This window comes from Miniopterus natalensis, chromosome 19, assembly GCF_054644295.1.
Source record: "Miniopterus natalensis isolate mMinNat1 chromosome 19, mMinNat1.hap1, whole genome shotgun sequence".
Taxonomy (NCBI): domain Eukaryota; kingdom Metazoa; phylum Chordata; class Mammalia; order Chiroptera; family Miniopteridae; genus Miniopterus; species Miniopterus natalensis.
The window spans coordinates 1,440,393-1,460,577 of NC_142099.1; the positions used below are offsets into that span (position 1 = coordinate 1,440,393).

The following is a 20,185-nucleotide window of genomic DNA, read 5'->3' on the forward strand; positions in this document are numbered from 1 at the left end:
TAAATAGACGGTTGCCTGCACTTTTTCCCTCTGTACTTGGACGTAGTTAGGTCAGACCATCCTCTATGATTTTCCAAGTCAGGGTGAACTACCAAGGGGCCAGGAAACAGCCAGACGTGGTCCTGACACATTTATTTAAGTTTTAAAGGTAAAACCCTCAGTTTCCAGTTAGGGAAATAGAGACTGAAAAATTTTTAATGTAAGCAGTAACACTGTAGGTTCTCACCTGAATTCGGAAAATTGAGTATTTTTAGATATCGGAGACATATTTGCCTCCCATCCCAGTCGGTCCTAAGATATACGCACAGAGAGTTTACACCACACTTCTGGAGTTAAAATTTATTTTTCTAATAAATTCTGCCCCTAACATTAAGGCTGGGGTTTGGCGAGTTCATTGCGACTAGTCCTTTATTATTCTCTGAAATTGGTACCATCAAGTGAATTTAAGAAAACCAGTAAAAATCTAACTCAATAGGGTTTGAAATATAGTACCTGCCACAGCCCAGAGGACTCTCTTCCTTTCCAAATCCGATAAACAAAGCAAAGCTATGAAGAAAAGTATATATGCTTCCTGACATCGCATTTATATACTAGCTTATTTATGAAATTTTTCTTTATTGGTCCTTCGAATGTAGGAAAATCAACAATCCAGTTGCTTTAAAATGGATGAGAGCATTTATTAACCGGGAAAATATACATGGATGCAGAGCAACAATTACTCTTGTGGTTTTTTATTTCTTCATTCATCTTTCCCAACTTTTTCTAGTTTATTTTCTATCTAATCTTTAGATTTTTTTTCCCCAAAGCTTCATGACGCCACCCTGAGCATCCCGTTTCCCGCGCAGACCCCTCCTGCGCGCCTGGGGCAGGCAGGTGCCGAGCCCCGCGAGCTGAGGGCCCCGCGTGGCTGGGGCAACGCGCAGTGGCGGGTCCGGGTCCCTGCCCTTATCCTGTCCCGTCCCCGCGTTTTCACTCGCGGTGGCGTTTCTCATGTTCCATTCTGCTTGGGTTTTGTTTCGTTAAACAACGTTGGGAGAAGTATTTTACACTCGCAGTTTCCGGGGGAAATCACGGGGCAGTCGCTGGGAGTGCGGCTTGGAAGGACACACGCCACCCCTGGCTGCCGGCATGACTCACAGACACACCCTGGCGTTGGTGCCCGCGGGAGGCAGACACGAAGCCCCTGAAAGCTCGCGTGGGGCCAGGATGGCTCCCTCCGGGGCACCAGGAGGTGCGGTGCCCCCCCGGGCGGGGCCGGGGGGCTCGTCCAGTCGTGAGAACAGGGAGAGGGCCCTGGAGACAGCAGGACCCAGAAGCTGGTGGGCAGTGGGCGGCCGCTTCGTGTGCTGCCTTGAAGGGCGTTTGCTTCATGAACTGCGTTCATTTCAGTCTTTCCCGTTTTACTTCCCCCAAATTCTAATGGGTCGGGTTTTAGGGTAACAAAGTGTTAAAGATGTTTTGTTGACCATATATATGTATGTAAACTGATGAGAGAGCGGTATTGATGATGCCAGTCTAGAAGCCTAGTTAATTGGGCATCTCGGGGGGCGTCACTCAAGTTGGTGTCTGCTAATTAAGGCCACGCGTGCTCCAGGGACTTGGGGGGGAGCTGGTGGGCCCCACAGCCGCCCGTGGGTATGAGCAGCAGAGTGACCAGCTCTCGCTGATCCACCACGTGGCCGACGTGGTCAGGTGCACCCCACGCTCCTAGCAAGGTCTGTGGGCAGCACCCTAACACCAGTCTTCAAATAAAACACCAATGTGACTCCACGCGAGCTTCTGTCGGGAATCTGGAAATCCTGTCACTGAGTTGGCTCCTTCTGAACAATAAGAACTCTGCCACCATTGCACATTTCTTCTCAACCTTTGAGGACTCACGAATATTATTCAAAGTGCAGCTTAATTTCCCGAGGGGGCTCCGTGTGGGGACCCTGGAACTCCATCGTCCCTGTCCTGGGTGTGCCAGCCTGGAGCTCGGTGCCGAGCGGGTCCCCCTCATTCCTGATCTGCCCAGTCACGACTGGATCGGGCCAACGGGGTTGTGAGGAAGCCGAAATTACCTTTTATTCTTCTGAGAAACGAGTCATAAAAATAAAGATAGTCTCAAGGTGGCTTCACAAGTTAAATCTTTTAAGGACAAATCGAAGCACTGTGAGAAACCTAATAATGTAGCTTCCAAGGAATGAAACCGCCCAACCCAAAGACTTTGTTTTTATTTTTATTTTTTTACTCCTGGATTTAAAAAATCTTGGATTTCTGGTATTTAAAATTCTCCCCCTATGGCTTAAGTTTAACCAACGGAAGCATCCTGGGTCCTAATGCTATTTCTATCGCACCTGAAATTTCTAGCCTGAAATGAGTTTCTTTTAATGTTTACAGACACCAGATCGAAAACAAAGGCAGGGAATGAAAACAGACCTATTAGCACTATCGTAACAGGAGGTTATGGGACGTTCCTTAGTCTCAGCTCTGAGGCCCCAAAGATGAAAGAAATGTTGGCAGGTTTCTAAAGAGGCTTGGGCAGGACGAGGTCAGACACGACCCCAACTTGTTCTTTAAGCCGGGGACCTGCCCCGTCACCTACGCCTCACCCGGCTCTGATGAGGGCCTGACCTTAGCCAAGTGACAGGGGCCTCTAGAGAGCCAGTCAAGAGTGGGGGGCTTGCCCAAAAGGCGACAGGCATTTTGGACTCAGGGCTGCATGTCTGCTACTTGCACCAGCATGGCCTGCGTGGGACAGCAGCTGGCTGCAGGCAGGGGGTCCTGGCGAGCTGGGCGCGCACGGCCATGCCCTTGGTTTTGGGTGGGCCGATGACTGACGGTTGCCTGGAAAGGTCTAAACGCCGGAGCTCAGCTGTTAGGGTTCCCTGTTGGTGGGGTCAGGAGAGGGGTCTGCACAGGAGCGGGCTCCTGCCGGACGGGGGGGGTGGGAGCTTGTTCTGGGGACAGCGTCTGCCGTCTGAGGCCAGCGACAACCTGAAACAGCAGCATCCTGAAGGTGAAGTTCACAGCCCGTCCTTGTGAGGCCGTTTCTCTCGTCACCTTGGAGATTTCACTCTACAGCATCTGGGCAGAGAGCTACTCGGATTAGAGCGCCCGAGGGCTGCTTTTCTGTGTCATCCAGGCAGTTGTCCCTCAACTAGCGCTGGGCGGTCCCCCCAGTGAGCGTCTTATCCCCAGCTACAGGCTCGCCTTTCACGACAACTGTTAATCCTGCTGTAATCCTCCGGTCGTCAACCCCCAGCAGGTATTGTCACGGGATAAACGTCCAATAAAGAGGTGTCTCAGGATCATCCCAGGGCTGGATTTTGACTCCCACACCCTGGAAAAATATTCTATGACTTTAAGACCTTTGCTAATTCAGGTGAGTTTTTCAGGCAAAAGGACAAGAGATAAGTGTGTTTCCTTCATGCAGACACACAGGCGCGGCCCTTTCTCTCTGCCCTACACAGAGAGTAGAATCTCTTACATTCTGAGGGGAACCCTATTAGCTGGTAGATGAGGTGAACTCGCCATATGTTCCAGATGTAACGTGACAGGGACAGATACACTCCACCAGTGTAAGGCGAAGTCACAGCCCCCAAACTGGAAGAAAGGAAGCTACTGGGCGCCCTACGCAGGAGTCCATGCCCCATTTCTGTTGCATTAACTCTCTGTCCCTGCTCTGGTGGCCCTACAAGAATGAACCACAATATCCATCCTCTCTCCTATTAGCTTGGTTAATTTTTTTTGAAGACCACTGGGTACGTATCACCCTACAACGTTTGGCGACCTGTAATGGCCTCATTTCTGCAACAAACAGATTAAAATCAAGGCGGAAAAGTCCCAAAGAGTGGCAAGGTGGTTGGCATTTTCCTTGAGATGGTCATGATCGCCTCTGTCCACGCGGGTTATTTGAGTGAGAGCAGAACATCCAACATTCACCGTCCCGGGCTGTGCTTGGTGCCTTTGGTAGACCACAAAGACAGAGGGCCTGGCTCCATCCCTCCCTCTGACGGCCCCGTCGGGAGCAACAACTGGGGTATCCTTAGGCAAGTTACCACTGTTCTTATAGGTCACGTGCCCATTCCTTCTACGGACCTGCCAAAATAACACCAGTCCACTCGCTAAATTTAACAAATAAAACAGTGCCCCCTTCAATGCGGTGGCTACGATCGGGTGACGTGGAGGGAAGACGGGGCACAGAGAGGGGTTAGCGTGGCACAGGGCGCCGGGGCTGGTGGGGGGCAAGCATGCCCCCTTCACAGAAGATGTAAAAACCCCCACAAAGCATACTAATCATGCAATTTATTCTTGCTAAGCGCACTGCAGTGTGCTGTAATTAAATATGAAAACCTAAATTTATCTCTATGTTCGGTTGTCATTAATTTAACAGGGAGTGCACATGTTCTAATCTAAGGGCTGATTTTTTTTCCCCTCCATGTGCAGCATATTAAAATGTATATTAGCCTCAAGGTGCATAAACACAAAATAATAGACCAAAGGTTTTGGCCTGTGAAGGGAAAAAAAAAAAAAAAAAAATCCAGGCTCCAAGGCCATCAAGGAGCCGTGATGTGGGGGAGACACTCACTTAGCCTCATTAAGCCAAAGCTCCCTTTGCTTGTCTTTGGTTCTGCATGACAGCGGCCTTTGTTGTATCATAATTCATTCCGGGTTCGTTCCACGCTACGGAAACTGGTGAACTGTGGCCATTTTAATGAGAAGTATTGGTGGCACGCATAATCTGGGAGCCACGTGGGCCGGGCGATCACAGGCCGCTGCAGCCAGCAAAATGAGATATTGTCGAAATCACAAATTTGTCAAGTTGTTTTTGGACAGGGTATTATAATCGGCACTAAAATATGCATCCCATTACTCCCCATCTGCCAGTCAAAGATCATGGTAATGAACGCGGCTCGACTGCAGGGGAAGCCAGGCCGTCTTCCTGAGGAAAACAAACCAGGGAGTGCAGAAAAAATTACGCGTTTTTTTTTTTTTTTTTTTTGGGGGGGGGGCATTACTTAAATTTAAAAAAAACATCCTTTTGCACCAGGAGTCAGGTTCCGCTGCCGGGCGTCGGGCGCCAGCGCTGGGCTCCGAGCCCGCGGGGCAGGAGCGGGGACAGCCCATTGCTTTTTAATAGGTGCCCCCAGCTGGGCGCGCGCAGTCCCCCCTCACGGCGCGAGTGGCATCTGATGGGGTTCCCTCGGGGACAAAGGGGAGATCAGAGCGAGGAGGTCTCTGCCGTGATGCCGAGCTTGCGTCCTACCCCTTCCTCCTTCACGGGGCTCAGCCTTCCGGGCTTGTTGTGTTTTTTTTCCTGGGTTTTTTTTGTTTGTTTTTGTCTGTCTGTCGGTTGGTTTGCTTTTTTAGATAAACCTGGAGCCTGGAAAAGGCGGGACGGCGACACGTCCCTCTTCCACGCGAGCTCGTTTAAGGAACGCAGTAAAGGGCGGGAGGCCGGGCTTTCCGCCTGACCGTAAAAGTGGCCCTTAGGAAGCAGTGACCATATAATTCACCACCTGAAGCAGGGCTCCTCTGAGGACAGGGGGAGGCGGGGGGCGGACGACAGGCGTGGAAACGTCTGTCACAAGAGAACGAGCCTGTGCCCGCCGTGGGCTCTTGGGCTGGCGAGTACCGGGGGCCCCCGCAGTCTGTGCTGCACATGTAGGTGGGTTGGCGTGTTTTCCCCCCTTTACCCAATGGGCTCTCCCTAAAGTCTGGCTACAAGCGCGATGACTGTGGGAGACAATCCCAGGGACAGAGGAGGGTCCTCTCCACTCTTTCCGGCCACTCGCTCAAGTGACTCTCACTGAGCCTCTGTCTCAGGGTCAGCAAGCGCCGTGTGGGGGGGGGGTACTGGGCTCTACCCTGTACCCACAAAGAAGCAAAGGCAGGACGTTTAAATGGTGTTTCCACCCTGTTAGGTGATGACTAAGTGAGAAACATAGATACAGATATACAAACCCACACATATACAGGCGCATATTTAATATCATTAACATACCTGTTCAATGATGGTGTAATATGTGCAAATATAGACACCGACACTCAACAGATACATGTAAAATACAACCCGGGCACACATATAATAGGTATTAATATATATATAGTATAATACGTTACAGATGCTGACATATGTATAATCATGTATGTAAGTATCACACCTACATGATACTAACACTGTCCTTTTTGGGCCAAGTTCTTACTCAGCACCGCAGGACTGAGAAACGGATACCTTTCCCAGTTGAGGTTTAAACTTTTGTTGTTTCCCCGTGATCAAGTAGTGTTTCAAGTGTAACTTGTCTTCACCCACCCTCGGTGTGCGGAGGGCCCCTGGGTCACATAAGGCGGACACCCCTTCCCACTGCCCACGGCCACGCACTTAAAATGATCCGTAAGTAAAACACTTAAAACCACCAGAGGAGTTCATTTCTTAAAAGGAGCCCTGTGGGGAGCAGCACTTCTGTAATCAGCCATCTATTTATTTTCTTTAACTACTGACTTTCACGTGGTATCGGTAGGCGGGGAGAGTGTGCAGTGTGTCCTGCAGCTCAGTCTCATGAGAGCCGACAACATCCTGTTTTTCACTTTGGGCGTTACCACTGTAATGAAACTAGTTTGGGACCCGATGCGCAGAATCGCTATCCAGAAGGACAGGGTTCGGTTTCAGGGGCGGCAAAGGCGATAACGGCTACCCTGCGCCCAACCCCGCGCACCACCCCCACCCACCACGCTCCCACACGGCCCAGGTCAGGCTCGGGTTCGTGGACAATGTGGTGACATGGGTGACACCTGAGTGTAGGCAGGGCCGCCTGCTGCAGACACGGCGGGGACGGCGAGAAGGGTGCGCGTCCAGGTAACACACCCAGCAGGTGGCCTCGTCCCAGGCAGTGAAGGTGCTTTGCCCGTGTCGCTGCAGGAGTGGATCAGGCGGAGCTGAGCTGGTCTGCGTTTTCCTCGAGCCCTGGGAATGACCTGGGGAGTTAGGGGTAACCGGTGACGCTCGCTTCGGGGGCATGTGCTTATGTGGCCCGGGGAGCAGGGCACAGGGACGGGGCGCGGTCCGATAAATACGTGGGATGCGTGTTAATCCTCGGGACGCGTTTGCCCATCTGACTTCACTGCTACACTCCAATGTCCTGCTCCCTAAGATCGAGGCTTTCCGCATGTCACACTTCCATGCGCTGTCAAACCTCCAATGTCCAACCTCGGAGTCGTTGTTTGAAGTGCCCACTGTCCTTTTGGCCATCGGACTTCCTGACCTGCTGTTCCCCGGGGCCTGCGTGAAGCCCCGCCTGGCTGCGCTCCTGTCCAAACGCTCCCTTGGGGTCCTCGCCTGAGTCGGCAGGAGACGGAGCCGCCTCCCCCGCAGCCGCCTGGGGCGGAAGGCCCGGGTCGCATTAGTGGGTTTTATTCTCCTAATGCACCGAAAGCCGGTTTCACTATAATTTTCTCTTCACTTTCATCTTGGTGCCGGGTCTCCTGACAATACAGCTCCCTAAATTGTGTCTATTAAGTGTCTTATTTGGCGTGATTATTTCAGACACTCGTGTCCCACTCTCTCCCTGGCTTCGTCTCGCTCCCTCCGTGTTTGCAGCCTCTTCAGGTCCCTTTGTGAGCCCCCCCTTTCCCCGAGGATCGAAAGCCGCTCCCAGTTACAGCGTCTACGCAGTTCTTCCGTGTTCTTTGGGCCTCACCTCCGACGATGTCCCCGAAGGAGAGAGCAGGTGCTTCTTACGCCGACATTGTGTGTTATTCTATTATCTGTGCCTGTGCTGCTCAGACCTCAGCATCCACGTCAGTCACCGGGGGGGCCTGTTGGAAGGAGGCTGCGATTCTGTCCACCTGGCGGGGGACACGCCTGAGGCGCGGCCGTCAGACGAGCCCCAGCTCGTGCTCACGTTGCTGGTTGAGGTGCCCCCATGAGGAGCGTTTAGCAAGGCGAGTCCAGGTCGGGCACAGGACGCGCATGCCCTCGCTGATTTCTGATACTGTGCTCAGGGAAACGTTCCTGTTTCATACACGGACATTTCTGGAAATGACGGTCATGTGAAATGAATGAATCTCCTTGAATTCTGATCAGAGAAAGTCTCTCACTTCAATATGACATAAGAGGACGGTTGGAACTAGGTTTTCCCTTCTGGCTCCACACTTGTGTTCTCAGCTCACTCGGCTCTTCCCACGCCCCTTTGACGGGACTCTATCACCTGGCGTTGGCCCACATTCGGCCACGTGTCACCTCCTCTGCCGTTCACACAACTCCAGGGACCCTGTCTCAGGTTAACACCACTGTCGTTCCTTTTGCTTACTGGGGAGACTTGTGCGGGATTTTATTCGTCAAATAACACAGGTTTTATTACTGACCCCGAGGAATGCAAATGCCTAGTTATTTCTGTCTGCAGCTTCCTGCGACGGAGCCAGAACAACAGAGTCCCTCTCATCTCCATGGTGACTGGGCTCCATGGCGACTGCATCAGGAAGCGAGGATTCTGCGGAGTCGGCCCCAGCATCTGAGACAGAAACGGCAGGCCGGAGACGCCTCCAGACTCAGGGAGCATGCGCCCGGGGCACAGAATGCAGCGTCGCCTCTGAAACGCGCCACTTTCCGTGGAGACGGCCCGCACCTGCCCCTGGGTGGATCTGCAAGCTGTGCGAGTTCCCCATGCCCGCCACGCGGGCAGGAGCCCTCCTTGACCGCCGACGCTCATTTACCATCCACCGTGCGCGGCGTTGGGAGTGACGCACTCGCAGACGCGGCCTGAGTGCAGGTGACGCGCGCCTGCCCCTCGGAACCAGGATTCCTTGCGATCAGGGCCTTCCGCAATGACCGGGCACCAGGCGTTTGGACGTGACCCCTCGGGGTCGCCGTATAGGGCATAGCAAGGTGAATTAATACTATCGACGGCTTTTGCGGGTTTATAACATTTTAATATTATATAGAGGGCAAGTTGGGGAAAAGACCTGAGACTCTGAATTTGAACTTTGGAGAAAACTAGCAAAGGGGGCACAGAATCAAAGGAAAAATAACAAAAGTGAATTAAAAATACATCCTGTCACTTTAAACTATTATTAGAGCGTTAGCTAGGAATGTTGTAAGAATTCATCCATTAGATAATTAAACTGAAATGATATTCAGTTGCTGGGCCACTTAATCAATCCCACTGTTTCCTTCCTCTTCCTGCCTCCTTCCCTCCCCTTGACCCTGGAGAAAGGCAACTCTTCCGGTTGACGCCGTCCCAGGGAGGAAGAAACGACACGTGTGTGACTTGGGTCAAGAGTCGCCGCGAAGGCCGATCGTCTCATATTTCTCATGCCCGACATCAACTAACTTTTCCCCAATCACCATGCAGTGGGAGCTGGGTTTCCCAAGATAACCGTAGAATGATTTCTATTTAAAACACATGAAATTAAGACGGAAAGTTACTTTCTAAAAACAGGTGATAAAAATGACCACAAAGGCCACTTTTCTCCTTCACCTGTTCAGAATATTGGGACAGGGCGACTGGGCAGCTATCCTTGAGATAAAGGCAGAAAGCTTTCTCTGAACCACTCACAGCAGGCTGGTTCCATGACCCCATCGACTAGCTCTCTGTATCTTTTCTATAATATTCGTAAGAGAGTTGGAAATAGAGGCCTTTTTTTTTTTTTTAATCCTCAATTGAGGATATGTTTTTCCACTGCTTTTCAGAGAGAGTGGGGGGGAGGAGAGAGAAACATCGATGGGCCGCCTCCTGCACGCCCCCGACTGGGGACCGAGCCCGCGACCCGGGCGTGTGCCCTGGCCGGGGATCCAGCGGTGACCTCCTGGCTCACGGGTGGGCGCTCAGCCACTGAGCCACACGCCAGGCTCTCCTTCATTTTTAATTCCACAGGAAGCCTCAACCTTGTGGACTTAAGGGGATTTTTGAAATGGAAAGAAAACAGCCTGCCGCTCGCGTCCACACCGTAAGCCCCCTGAGCATCAGAAGTAAACCGATGGGCCTCTTTCGGAAACGGGGCCGGGAGGACGACGTGATCCTCACCCGCTCCCGGGCCGTCGGGCTCAACTCTCCAGAGGGAGGCGAAGGGGCTGCGCAGTGAAACTGCGGCCTCGTGCAGCGGGGGGATGACTCACTTTCCTCGTAGGGTCTCCTTAAGTGACAGGTGGCTGACCTGCCTGGTCCGCTCGCCCCGGCAGCTGGTCCCCCAGCTACTCCGTTCCCCCGACGACGCCCCCCCCCCGTAGGCAGGGGGACCAGCAGCAGCCAGGAATCGCACCCGGTGCTATGAGCTCTCCAGACAGGAGCAAGGATCCCAGAACCTGCCATATGGGCCGGTACTTGAGCTTTAATGTTTTAAGAAAAAATAGAATTTAATGCAGATACAGGGATATTATCTAAGTACCGTATTATCTGAGCATTTTGGAAAACGTCCCGATACTTTGTGTTCAATAGTTTTATTACCACGTAATAGTTTCAGTCACTTCGGAGAGTCTGTTCATGCCAAATGAGGAAACGGGAACGTTCCCGACAGCAAATATTTTGATTTGTAAAAATATAAAACTATGCTCTGGCTGACGCTCTTAGTGCACAGATTTATATGATCACATTTACGGTGGAGAACATCTCTCCTTCCCGAGGATGCCCAGTGGAAGGCTTTTATTTTTCATACGTCTTACTGCTGATTAGAAGTTAAAGCCATGTGGCCGCAGGAAGACCACAGCCTATCCTTCAGGGGACTCTGTACCTCACATTTATACACCCCTGGATTTACTCGCTACCACAGCATGAGATTTAAAAATTAAAGCTCGTATCGCTCCCTTTCCTGTAAGATCCCACCTCTTGACACTGCGCAATTCATGGGCATAATTACTTTGTGTCCCTAGAGGAAGATCAGTAAGCACCTAATGAAAGATTCCTGGTAGAAGCTGATGGAAAGAGACAATGGCGACGTAACCGAGATCCAGGGATCTCCGCGGGGAACACGCCGCCGTCTGAATTCTACAAAAGTCCAGAGCCAGAGCTCGCTAATTTGGATGAATTGTGCGAAGAGCTCATCTAAACTGGAGAAAAGTCTGGACTATAGATTATTGGGAAAGAGAAGCATTTTCAGGTATGTCCACGGAAAGGAATTGGTAACAAATGCTCATTTAAAACACTCATTGCTGGTTTTCCTGCGAATTTCGATAGCGTACTTGAAAGCTGTTAATTATCTTAAGTAGGTTCAACAGTTCCTTGAAATGTGTTTATGCTAATAATTTGTTCAGTAAAGCTGGCCTTTTTATATTATAGTGTAAAGGTATGTGGCAGCTTCTCATGATTAAGCATCTTGCATTTTAAATTAGTTACATCTAAAATGTATAAGTTTGCAGTTTTTCAGCATTAGTCTCTAGAAAAATCCTGGGCCTCTCTATCCAAGGTCCAGGGCGCTCATTCATATTCAAAAATATGTTACTATAATTAAACATCATCAGATCCTGATGGAGTGATGTTTCCACATCTGGATGGCAGATTTCTACGATGGGCCTAAAGGTTTTCCTTTGGTCCTATATGGTCCGATTTGCCTTGTAAGCCTGAGGAACTCTGGGGACGGGAGGCCCTTTTACAGGTGTGATATTCCACAAACAGTGACTGGAGATTTTCGTAGGTAAGTAAGGGTGTGAAAGCAGGCAACGTGAAAAGCCCTCGAAACTATGGCACATGACAACCCGTTGAAGGGACTTTATCTCATCATTGGGAATTGTGCCCATCTTTGGGTCAGTAACCTTGAAGGTTACTGACATCAACATGAGCTGACGTCAACAGCGTGGTCGGTCTTACGAGAACTCGGACGTCACTGCGGGGGAACTCAGCCTGGCAGCACCCAGGGCTGGTTTAGGGGCGTCCCTGACCCCTGGAATAACAAGGCTAATCGTGGTGCCGAGACGTGGGTGGCGAGACCCTGGTAAGGTCAAGTTCAAGGAACAAAGGAGGCCTGGAGCGGGAATGCCAGTGTGCGGAGACGCTGCGAGGAGGAGGGATGTGCCATGTCTAAGCTCCGGAGTCAGATACTAACGAATATAAAGCGTTCCTTGGTCTGGTTAACAGTTTCAAGCAACATCATACTTGGAACTCATCGTATCAAGTTCGGAGAGGCCGCCTACAAGTGCTAAGGAGACGGACAGACAGGCCCTGGGACAGAGCCCCGGATCCGGGTTCTGCGTGTGGAAGCTCAGACACACTTGTGTTTGTCGCACTGCTTTTGACAACCTGCCGTAAAACTTCTGTTAATGCTGAGAGGAAAGGGCCAGCGGGTGCTACAAACTGACTGAGAGATCTCCGCCTTACATATTTGGGTAGCAAATTGAATTTATCACTGCATTATGCCCTCCTGGCAGTTGGAAGCTGTAGACGTTAATGGAAGGCGCCAGGCTTGCTAATAGAATCTTCTCGTCACAGATGAAGGAAACGTGAAAAAAGCAAAGCGCACGAGGCTCGATGGGATTGCTGCTGAAAGTCAACGGCGCCCAAAAGCACAACCAGAGAATGAAACCGGTGGCCGGTCAGGGCGCGGAACTGATTATCCCGCCGATCTGCGGCTCTTCCTTCCCTCTAAGTAAAAACGGGGCGACTTCCAAAGGTGCTCACCCGGCCACGGCCTTCGCCCGAGGACCAGCCTAACGGGGGCACTGACATGAGCTGCACTGTTTCCACCTCTCAGCTCACAGTCCGTCTGTCCCTTACAGGTGCTCCTGGTCCCGGGAGGGGGCGGGACGGTTGTTCTTTTCTGCTCCTGTGACTCTGGTGTCATAACCGCAGTGATGCTGGGGGAGGCACAGGGCAGTGGAGAAGGCCCCGGCTCCACAGTCACGGAGTCGCGTCTGCGTCTCGCTCCCACTCCTGAATGACCGATGACTAAACCTCTTTGAGCCTCAGTTTCCACCTCTGTGAACTGGGGAGATGTGTGTGTATAATACACGTGTATACACACACACATATCCATATGTGTATACGTACACACACGAGTGGGCAAAAGCAGGCTACAGCTGCGAGTCTGTGAGAGTCGATCCTTGTGTTATTTATTGGTGTTTTATACATTTTCCCATGTGAGCTGCGAGCCTACTGTTGCTCACCCTGTATACACACACACGCAGATATATGCATATGTAAATGTGTGTGCTGATATATAAATAATTATGTAAAGCACTTCCATGTTTATCTTATCATTTTTTGCAGCTGACAGTCCCTTGATAAAGCGTTTATACTGTTCATCACTTAATCTCAATGATCCCCTGCAACGCCTGGTGTCTAACAGATACTCTATATCTGCTGAATGGATATATATTTAATGATTAAAATGCAAACTCAAAGTTTCTGAGCTAGACAGAGAGATATGTAAAAAAAAAAAAAAATTCTAATTAGTACCCAAAATCAAATCTGTCACAAAAATTATGTGAGTTCAAAGAAGATATGTGACATTTGTTTCCAGCCATAATTTTTACAGGATGCATTTAGATCACAGGAAGTACAAAAGCAATCACTTAAAAGAAAAAAATAAACAAGCCAGAATCAAAAAATAGTGTTGGTCTCTCTACAACTTTGTAAAATGCACAGAATGTACCTACATGAATGGAAATTCAGCCTCCAGAGTCCTGTCTTTATTTCTATTGTTATAATTTTCTTAGCCATTAATACTAAAGGCTGTGGCAAAGCAAAAGGTCAGTGTCTACATGAAAGCATTGGGAATGTATTTGCCTTAAAAATACCAGACAGATGTCCCCCTGGGTTTGTTCCTGTGAGGGTGGGAGGGCATCGGGGCCAAAGAGCCCGGCCCTGCATGTACCGCTCCATCAGCCATCAATTTAAGGTGCTGCCCTGGGATTCGTGGCCTGGGGCAAGGCCAGCTTTTGTTAACAGGGGCTGCAGGCACCGCTGATCCACAAAGCCCAGCCGACCAAAAGCCTGAATCACATTTCCCATCTCTGAGGAGCAGCTTCGCATATGCCCTGCGGTGCCACGGCCCCCGTCCCTCTCCCGCCTCTCTCCTCCAGGCGCCAGATGTTGCCGGTCTCCGCCTCGTCTCTCAGCCTCGCCGGCCTCCCCAGTGCGCAGAGCCCGGCGCGTTCCAGGCCCACACCCAGCTGCCGGCAAGCTGGCGGAGGGAACGCGTCTGTTTACGCCCCCAGCCATCCACTTCCTTCAAGCCAGTTTCCAGCCAAGATTTTAGCGAGGTACCCGTGTTCATCTCTGACGGTTAAATTCATAAGGTTTTCAGTTCCCCAAAGCTACCTTGTTAAAAGTAATTGGGGCATAAATAAAGGTCTTTAGTGTTTCTTATAGGATATGTCTCACTCTGTCCCTAGACACTCTCCTGAATGGGGGGCCTCTTGTTTCTTTCAGAGTTAGATGTTTACTTAAAAAAAAAAAATTAATTTAATGCATTTATGTAGATTTACACACAGGAAAATGCACAGATTGTGAGGACACAGCTGGAAGGGTTTAGACAAATAAACAGATCCTTGAAACTGTCCCCCTAATTGAGGTACAGGGTGTTTTTATCATTCCAGAAAATTCCCTTTTGCCTTCTTCCAGTCACTCCCTCCTCCTCACGGCTGTGGTCTCTAATGACACAGATTTGTTTTCCCAGCACTTAAACTCCACATGAATGGAATTATTTAGTAAGTACTCTTGTCTCTGGCTTTCACTCAACGCGATGTTTCTGAAATGCATCTACCTCTAACTTTACAGAGACGTGTTTTTATTTCTCTTGGGAGTGGAATTGTTGGGTCTCATAAAAAAGTGCAGAAGAATTTTTCACAGTGGCTGTAGCCCTGGCTGGGTAGCTCAGTTGGTTAGAACATTGTCACGATACGTCAAGGTTGTGGGTTTGATACCCTGTCAGGGCACAAACAGGAAGGAACCAATGATGCCTAAGTAAATGGAACAAGTTCATGTTTCCCACCCCCTCTCTCTTCCTCTCTCTCTCTAAAAATCAACAAATAAAAAAATCATTAAAGAGTTGGTTGGAACATTTTATACTCTCATTAGCACAGGACAAGAGTTCTAGTTGCTCCAACTTCTTGCCAACTTTTGATGATGTCGGTCTTTTTCATTTTAGCCATCAGAGTGGGCGTCAAGCAGTATCTCCCTGTGGTGTTTTGCTGCGCTTTCTAAGGTTAACTATGCGTTTCCCTCTGCTGTTCCTTGCCCACGTTTGTCGGTTCGTACCTAGGGGCGTCCTCCACTTAGGGGGATGCCACTCCTAGTCTGAGGCCAGGCTATGTAAGCTGTGGTGGTGCGTAAGGCCACCTGTGTGACGGAACATACTTTGGTGATGACAGAAAAAATGCGTCTCCCAAAACATTCCCTCAACCCACCCTGCTCCCCTTCCTTGGGATTTCCCGGTGAGGGGTGAGGGGTGGCATGTAGGATGAACCATGGCACCACCGACAGGATTATCAGAATCTTGGTGAGTTAATCAAGCAGAGGTCTGTTCAATTTTTTTTTGTTAATCATCGGAGGATCTTTTTTCCATTGATTTTTAGAGAGTGAAAGGGGGGAAGGAGGGAGGGAGAGAGAGAGAAACTTCGATTGGTTGCTTCCCACATGCGCCCCCACCAGGGTTGGGGATGAAACTGCAACCCAGGTACGTGCCCTTGACCGGGATGGAGCCTGCGACCCTTTGGTGTGCAGGCCAGCGCTCTAACCACTGAGCTACACTGGCCAGGGTGCGGTCTGTTCAATTGTGATGCCAAAGGGATGCAGGAGGAATTCAGGCGAGGGAGTGGGTAGAGCGTTCCTGTCCTCGGACTCTACCTGGTTTCCCTTAATCAGCTGCCTCACCCCACAAGGACTCTTCTCTAGACCCCGACCCCTACCTAACCGGTTAATGCATTCCCCTCAGCCCAGAGAAATTAGACTTGAAAGTCATTAGAATCAAGTGCATCTCTTATTAATTGATTCAAAGTGGGGAAGAGCAACAACAGCCCGCATTTCCCGTGGCTCAGGCTAAATGAGCTTGTTCGGCGCAGCGCCTGTCCTTCCTCACGGCCCGTTCCCGGCTGAGTGTTCGACGCGGCCTTTCCCAGGAGCAGGGTTTGGCCGGCGAACACCGGCAGCGGCCTGGAACTCATCTGCCCTGCGCTCGACTTCCCGCTCATCACAGCTCTCGGACGTTCGCGTCGCAGTCCTTCTGTGACATGTCGAGTGTTACTGAGCAAACACCGGCGAGGCCGTGTCTCGAGCGGTGTCAGTCTCGGCTGAAAGTGTTTCCGCTCTCTCGCACCAACGCTGGGAGAATTTAATTAACCCGCTGAAACTTCCGAAACGGTAGTTAACGCGTGTGAGACGGGAGCCATGAGAAAAGCGGGGGGAGCGTGGAGACGCGCCTCACCGCCCACCCACGGGTGCCTGCCGCCCTTGGCCGCGGGTAGGCAGCCAGCGGACGCCTCGCAGCTCTGGGCGGCCTCCGTTTGCCTCGCAGCCGCTGGCTCGCTCCGCTGGCCCTGCGGAGACGGACGAGGCGGAAGAGGCCCGGCCGCTGGCACGGCCCCCGGGCTCCCGGAAGAGGTCCGCTTGCAGCCTGTCATCTGCGCCCAGCCAGCTGCGCCCGTGGTTCTGGGAGGCGGGGCCGGAGACCAGGGTCAGCGAGGCGCTGTGGCGGGAACTCGGAATCCGCCCAGCGCTGCTCTGACGTCAGGGGAGCCGCTGGTGGGATGATGCAGGCCGGGCGCTCGGTAAATTACCAAGTGCTCTGCAGTCTCAGGGCTAATCGCCGCTGTCCCAGTCCCGGGCTTCAGGAAGGGCACAGGGCCGGGCTGCCGGGGGCAAAGTCCGCTGCAAGGTGAACAGAAGGGGCTCCAGGGTCTGAGCAGGGTCCCCAGGGGAGCGCACATTTGGAAGGTGACACAGGGACAGCTGCATTGGCTCCGGGGGGCGGGTGAGGGCGCACAGCGCCAGGGAGGCCATGGGCGGGGGAGACGAGGACTTAGGGGCCAAAACACGGGGAGGGTCCCGAAAGATCAAGCCCAAGGAGGTTCTCTCGCAGGACGGTGGTTGGCCCCAGGCCTCGGCCCTGCTCCGGCCTTAGCCGGGGATCGCCTTCCTACCCCTACTAGAGCTTAGGTTCCCAACTGTCCTGGAAAACATCCTCCAACTCCAATCCACCTCGCTATCCCACGTACACATGCGATTATCATGCTCTATCATAAATAACTCCTTTTAATGTATTTTTAAATTGATTTCAGAGAGAGGAAGGGAGAGAGAGAGAGAAACATCAATGATGAGAGGGTCATTGATCGGCTGCCTCCTGCACGCCCCCAACTGGGAATCGCGCCTGAAACCCGCCACCTGCCCTGACCAGGAATCGAACCCGCCACCTCTTGGTTCCTGGGTCAATGCTCAACCGCTGAGCCACACTGCCCGGGCTAAGTAACTCTTTAATTGTCTCATTTCCACACTCGTCTGTGACTCTTCTGAGGGAGGGCTGTTAGACTATTATTAACGCTTGTGTCTATCATGCCTGGCACACAGTAGGCGCTAAAAGCTGTACACCTGATAATAGGTAAGAGACAAACTGGGAGACAAGAGTGTTTTAAAAATCAAAGAAGAAATTTCAGATATGACGGGGTGGCCCATGGTTGGACATAACCACCGCTCCTGCTGAGGAAGACCGGGAGTCACGGGTGCGGGGGTGTCGCTAAATCACCGATACGTCAGCGAGAGCCGCGGGGGGGACCCGGGTGGGCATGAGTAGACGTCTGATTCTGATGGGTTGGGAGCAGAAAAGCAAGTCAGAAACAAGAGGCAGTGAGCAGGGACAGGCTTTTCTGGACCCCGACCTGAGGACGGGGGAGACGCCTCGTGTTTCCGTGCAGTGCTTTCCTTGGGACCCACGGTGAGAAGGACCTTGGTCCCCGGGAGCTCTGAGGGAGGACCGGCCCACAGCCCAGGCGATGGGAGACGCCGGAGGGCTCGGGGCTGGGCACGCAGAGGAAACGGCCTGAGGGGGACTTGAAGGCTCTACGGTCTGAGACGAAATGGGGTAAAGCTGATGAAGACGGAGACGGGCAAAATGCTTTAAAGGTGGATGGCCGCAGGGTTTTGGGGGGCACGGTCTGGGCGCAGAGCGGCCAGCGGAGTGAGGATGGGGGTGCATGCGGGGAGGGGGAGCGGGAGGGCTGCAGGCGGCGTCATCAACAGCGCCCGGAGCCGTGGCCGCAGGGTCCCCTGTGCCGGTGGGTGTGTCACAGCTCCTCGGGCCCCTGGCTGGGGTCACCTGCGACCCTGAGCACACGCTCTTACAGGCTATGGGGTCGAGACCCGACACAGCTGCTTCCCAGTGTCTGTACAGCATAAAACAGGGGGAACAGTTAGCGATCAGGTGGTTGGCTAGATCACTATGGGCAACCACACAGCAACCGGGTTTCTAAGGAGAAGAGGCCAGGGATGGCTTTCCCTCCGGGCGCGCGAGCTGCGTGGAAACCGCGACACTGCCGGCTGGCCTGCAGCTGGGGCTAGCTTGGCCCAGGCTGCCTAGGATGCCAGCCTTTCCGTGAAACTGTTCAATAGCAGTTATGATCCATAAGGTTTGAAAGCCAAAAAAACCTAATTATGGTTTGTTTGTTTTTAAAAAATCACATCCCATTTTTAATTTCAAATAGTCGACATTTAGTTTTTTCTCAGATCTCAGAGAGGACGAGTTGGCATGGAGCTGAATATATCTGGAGTTTCTGTTGACTCTTTACATTATCAAAATGACTCTTTTGACACCTTGAATTACCAGAAAATTATGATCTTTTACCTAATGCTCCTTTTATTCAAGTGGGCAGATGGGCTTAGGCAGAAATATAACAAATACATTTTTTTTTTTCTCGGAGAATCTCAGGGCAGAGCTCAGAATTACAGAAGGATTTTGCCTTTCCCCATAAAATCAGGATTAGGAACAAAGCTAACCGGCTTGCAGTGAGTGTCGCTGGCTTTGCAGAGCTCTGAGGAGGGAGGACAGGGGGTGGGGTCAAGGACAGGACCGGGATTCAAATTTTATCTCACATGCCCTGGCAATGGCTTCTTTATAAGCCTCAATCTCCATCCAGAGCAAGAAACAGCATATACTTTCCCACCTTAAAAGTAACAACAGACTTAATGTGGGTAAGTTATGCTGAAGATGAAAGCACTTTTATACAAGTTCTAATATAGAATTAATATTAATAAGGTGCATTTTGATTAAAGTAGTATATTTGATGAATTATACTTTAAAGCACTCACTTTCACGAAAATGACAAAGGAAATAATGGCATTTGTGCTTGTCAATTAGATGTCGGTTTTACGAACAAGGAGAAGTGAGAAGTCATCGTTTTGAAAGCGTGATGGGATGCTGGCAGCCCCGCAACAGTGCTACGTGGTTTACATTTTATCAATGAGGCAGCTGCAGGGGACAGACCCAGACGCTCCCCAGGCTCCCGGATCAGACAAGCTGTCCCTGCTCCACACTCGGGAGGCCGCGAGTCACACTGGGAACCTGCCGTCCTGTATCCAGGCCCCTGGGGCATCGCTCAGGGACCCCACCCCTCTGCCGGTCCAGGCCCCTGGGGCATCGCCCAGGGACCCCACCCCTCTGCCGGTCCAGGCCCCTGGGGCATCGCTCAGGGACCCCACCCCTCTGCCGGTCCAGGCCCCTGCAGGCATCGCTCAGGGACCCCACCCCTCTGCCGGTCCAGGCCCCTGCGGGCATCGCTCAGGGACCCCACCCCTCTGCCGGTCCAGGCCTATGCGTGCACTTTTTTTTTTTAGTTGTGAACAACCTCAGGATCCCGAGGGTCACTGATAAAGGCAAGAACACGCACCCTCGAAACACTGCAGGCTGAGCTCCACTAACAGGGCTGCTTGGGCGCGGCCTGGCTAACACAGCACCATGAACACCATAAACACGGACGTCCCCCAGCCTTTCTGTCTGACTGCCGCTCGCGGGGTCACTCGGCGCTCCACCCTCCCGGAGCCCACACCGCAGGGCTTCGTCTCTCCCCCCTTTGGGTTCACTGCCCTACTTGCAACCACACACGCTGTTCTTCAGGAAGTCGTTATTTTGGGCTAGGAGAGGAGCAGCGACGTTTTCCGTGAAAGCGTGTCCGACGGAAGTCAGCTCCACCGCGTTTCTCTGGTTCCCGGCGTCCCCAGCCCTGCCCTCCGAGGCAGGATCGCCAGGGTTCTTATTTTCTATTCTTTTTCATGGGACCCGTTTCAAGCTA

General features: G+C 51.8%; 1 protein-coding gene across 1 annotated transcript in view; it reads right to left on the reverse strand.

Annotated features, from left to right (window-relative positions):
• Nucleotides 1–20,185, reverse strand: part of DPYD (dihydropyrimidine dehydrogenase) — a 319,890-nt gene that overhangs the window by 16,896 nt on the left and 282,809 nt on the right. The window lies entirely within an intron of this gene.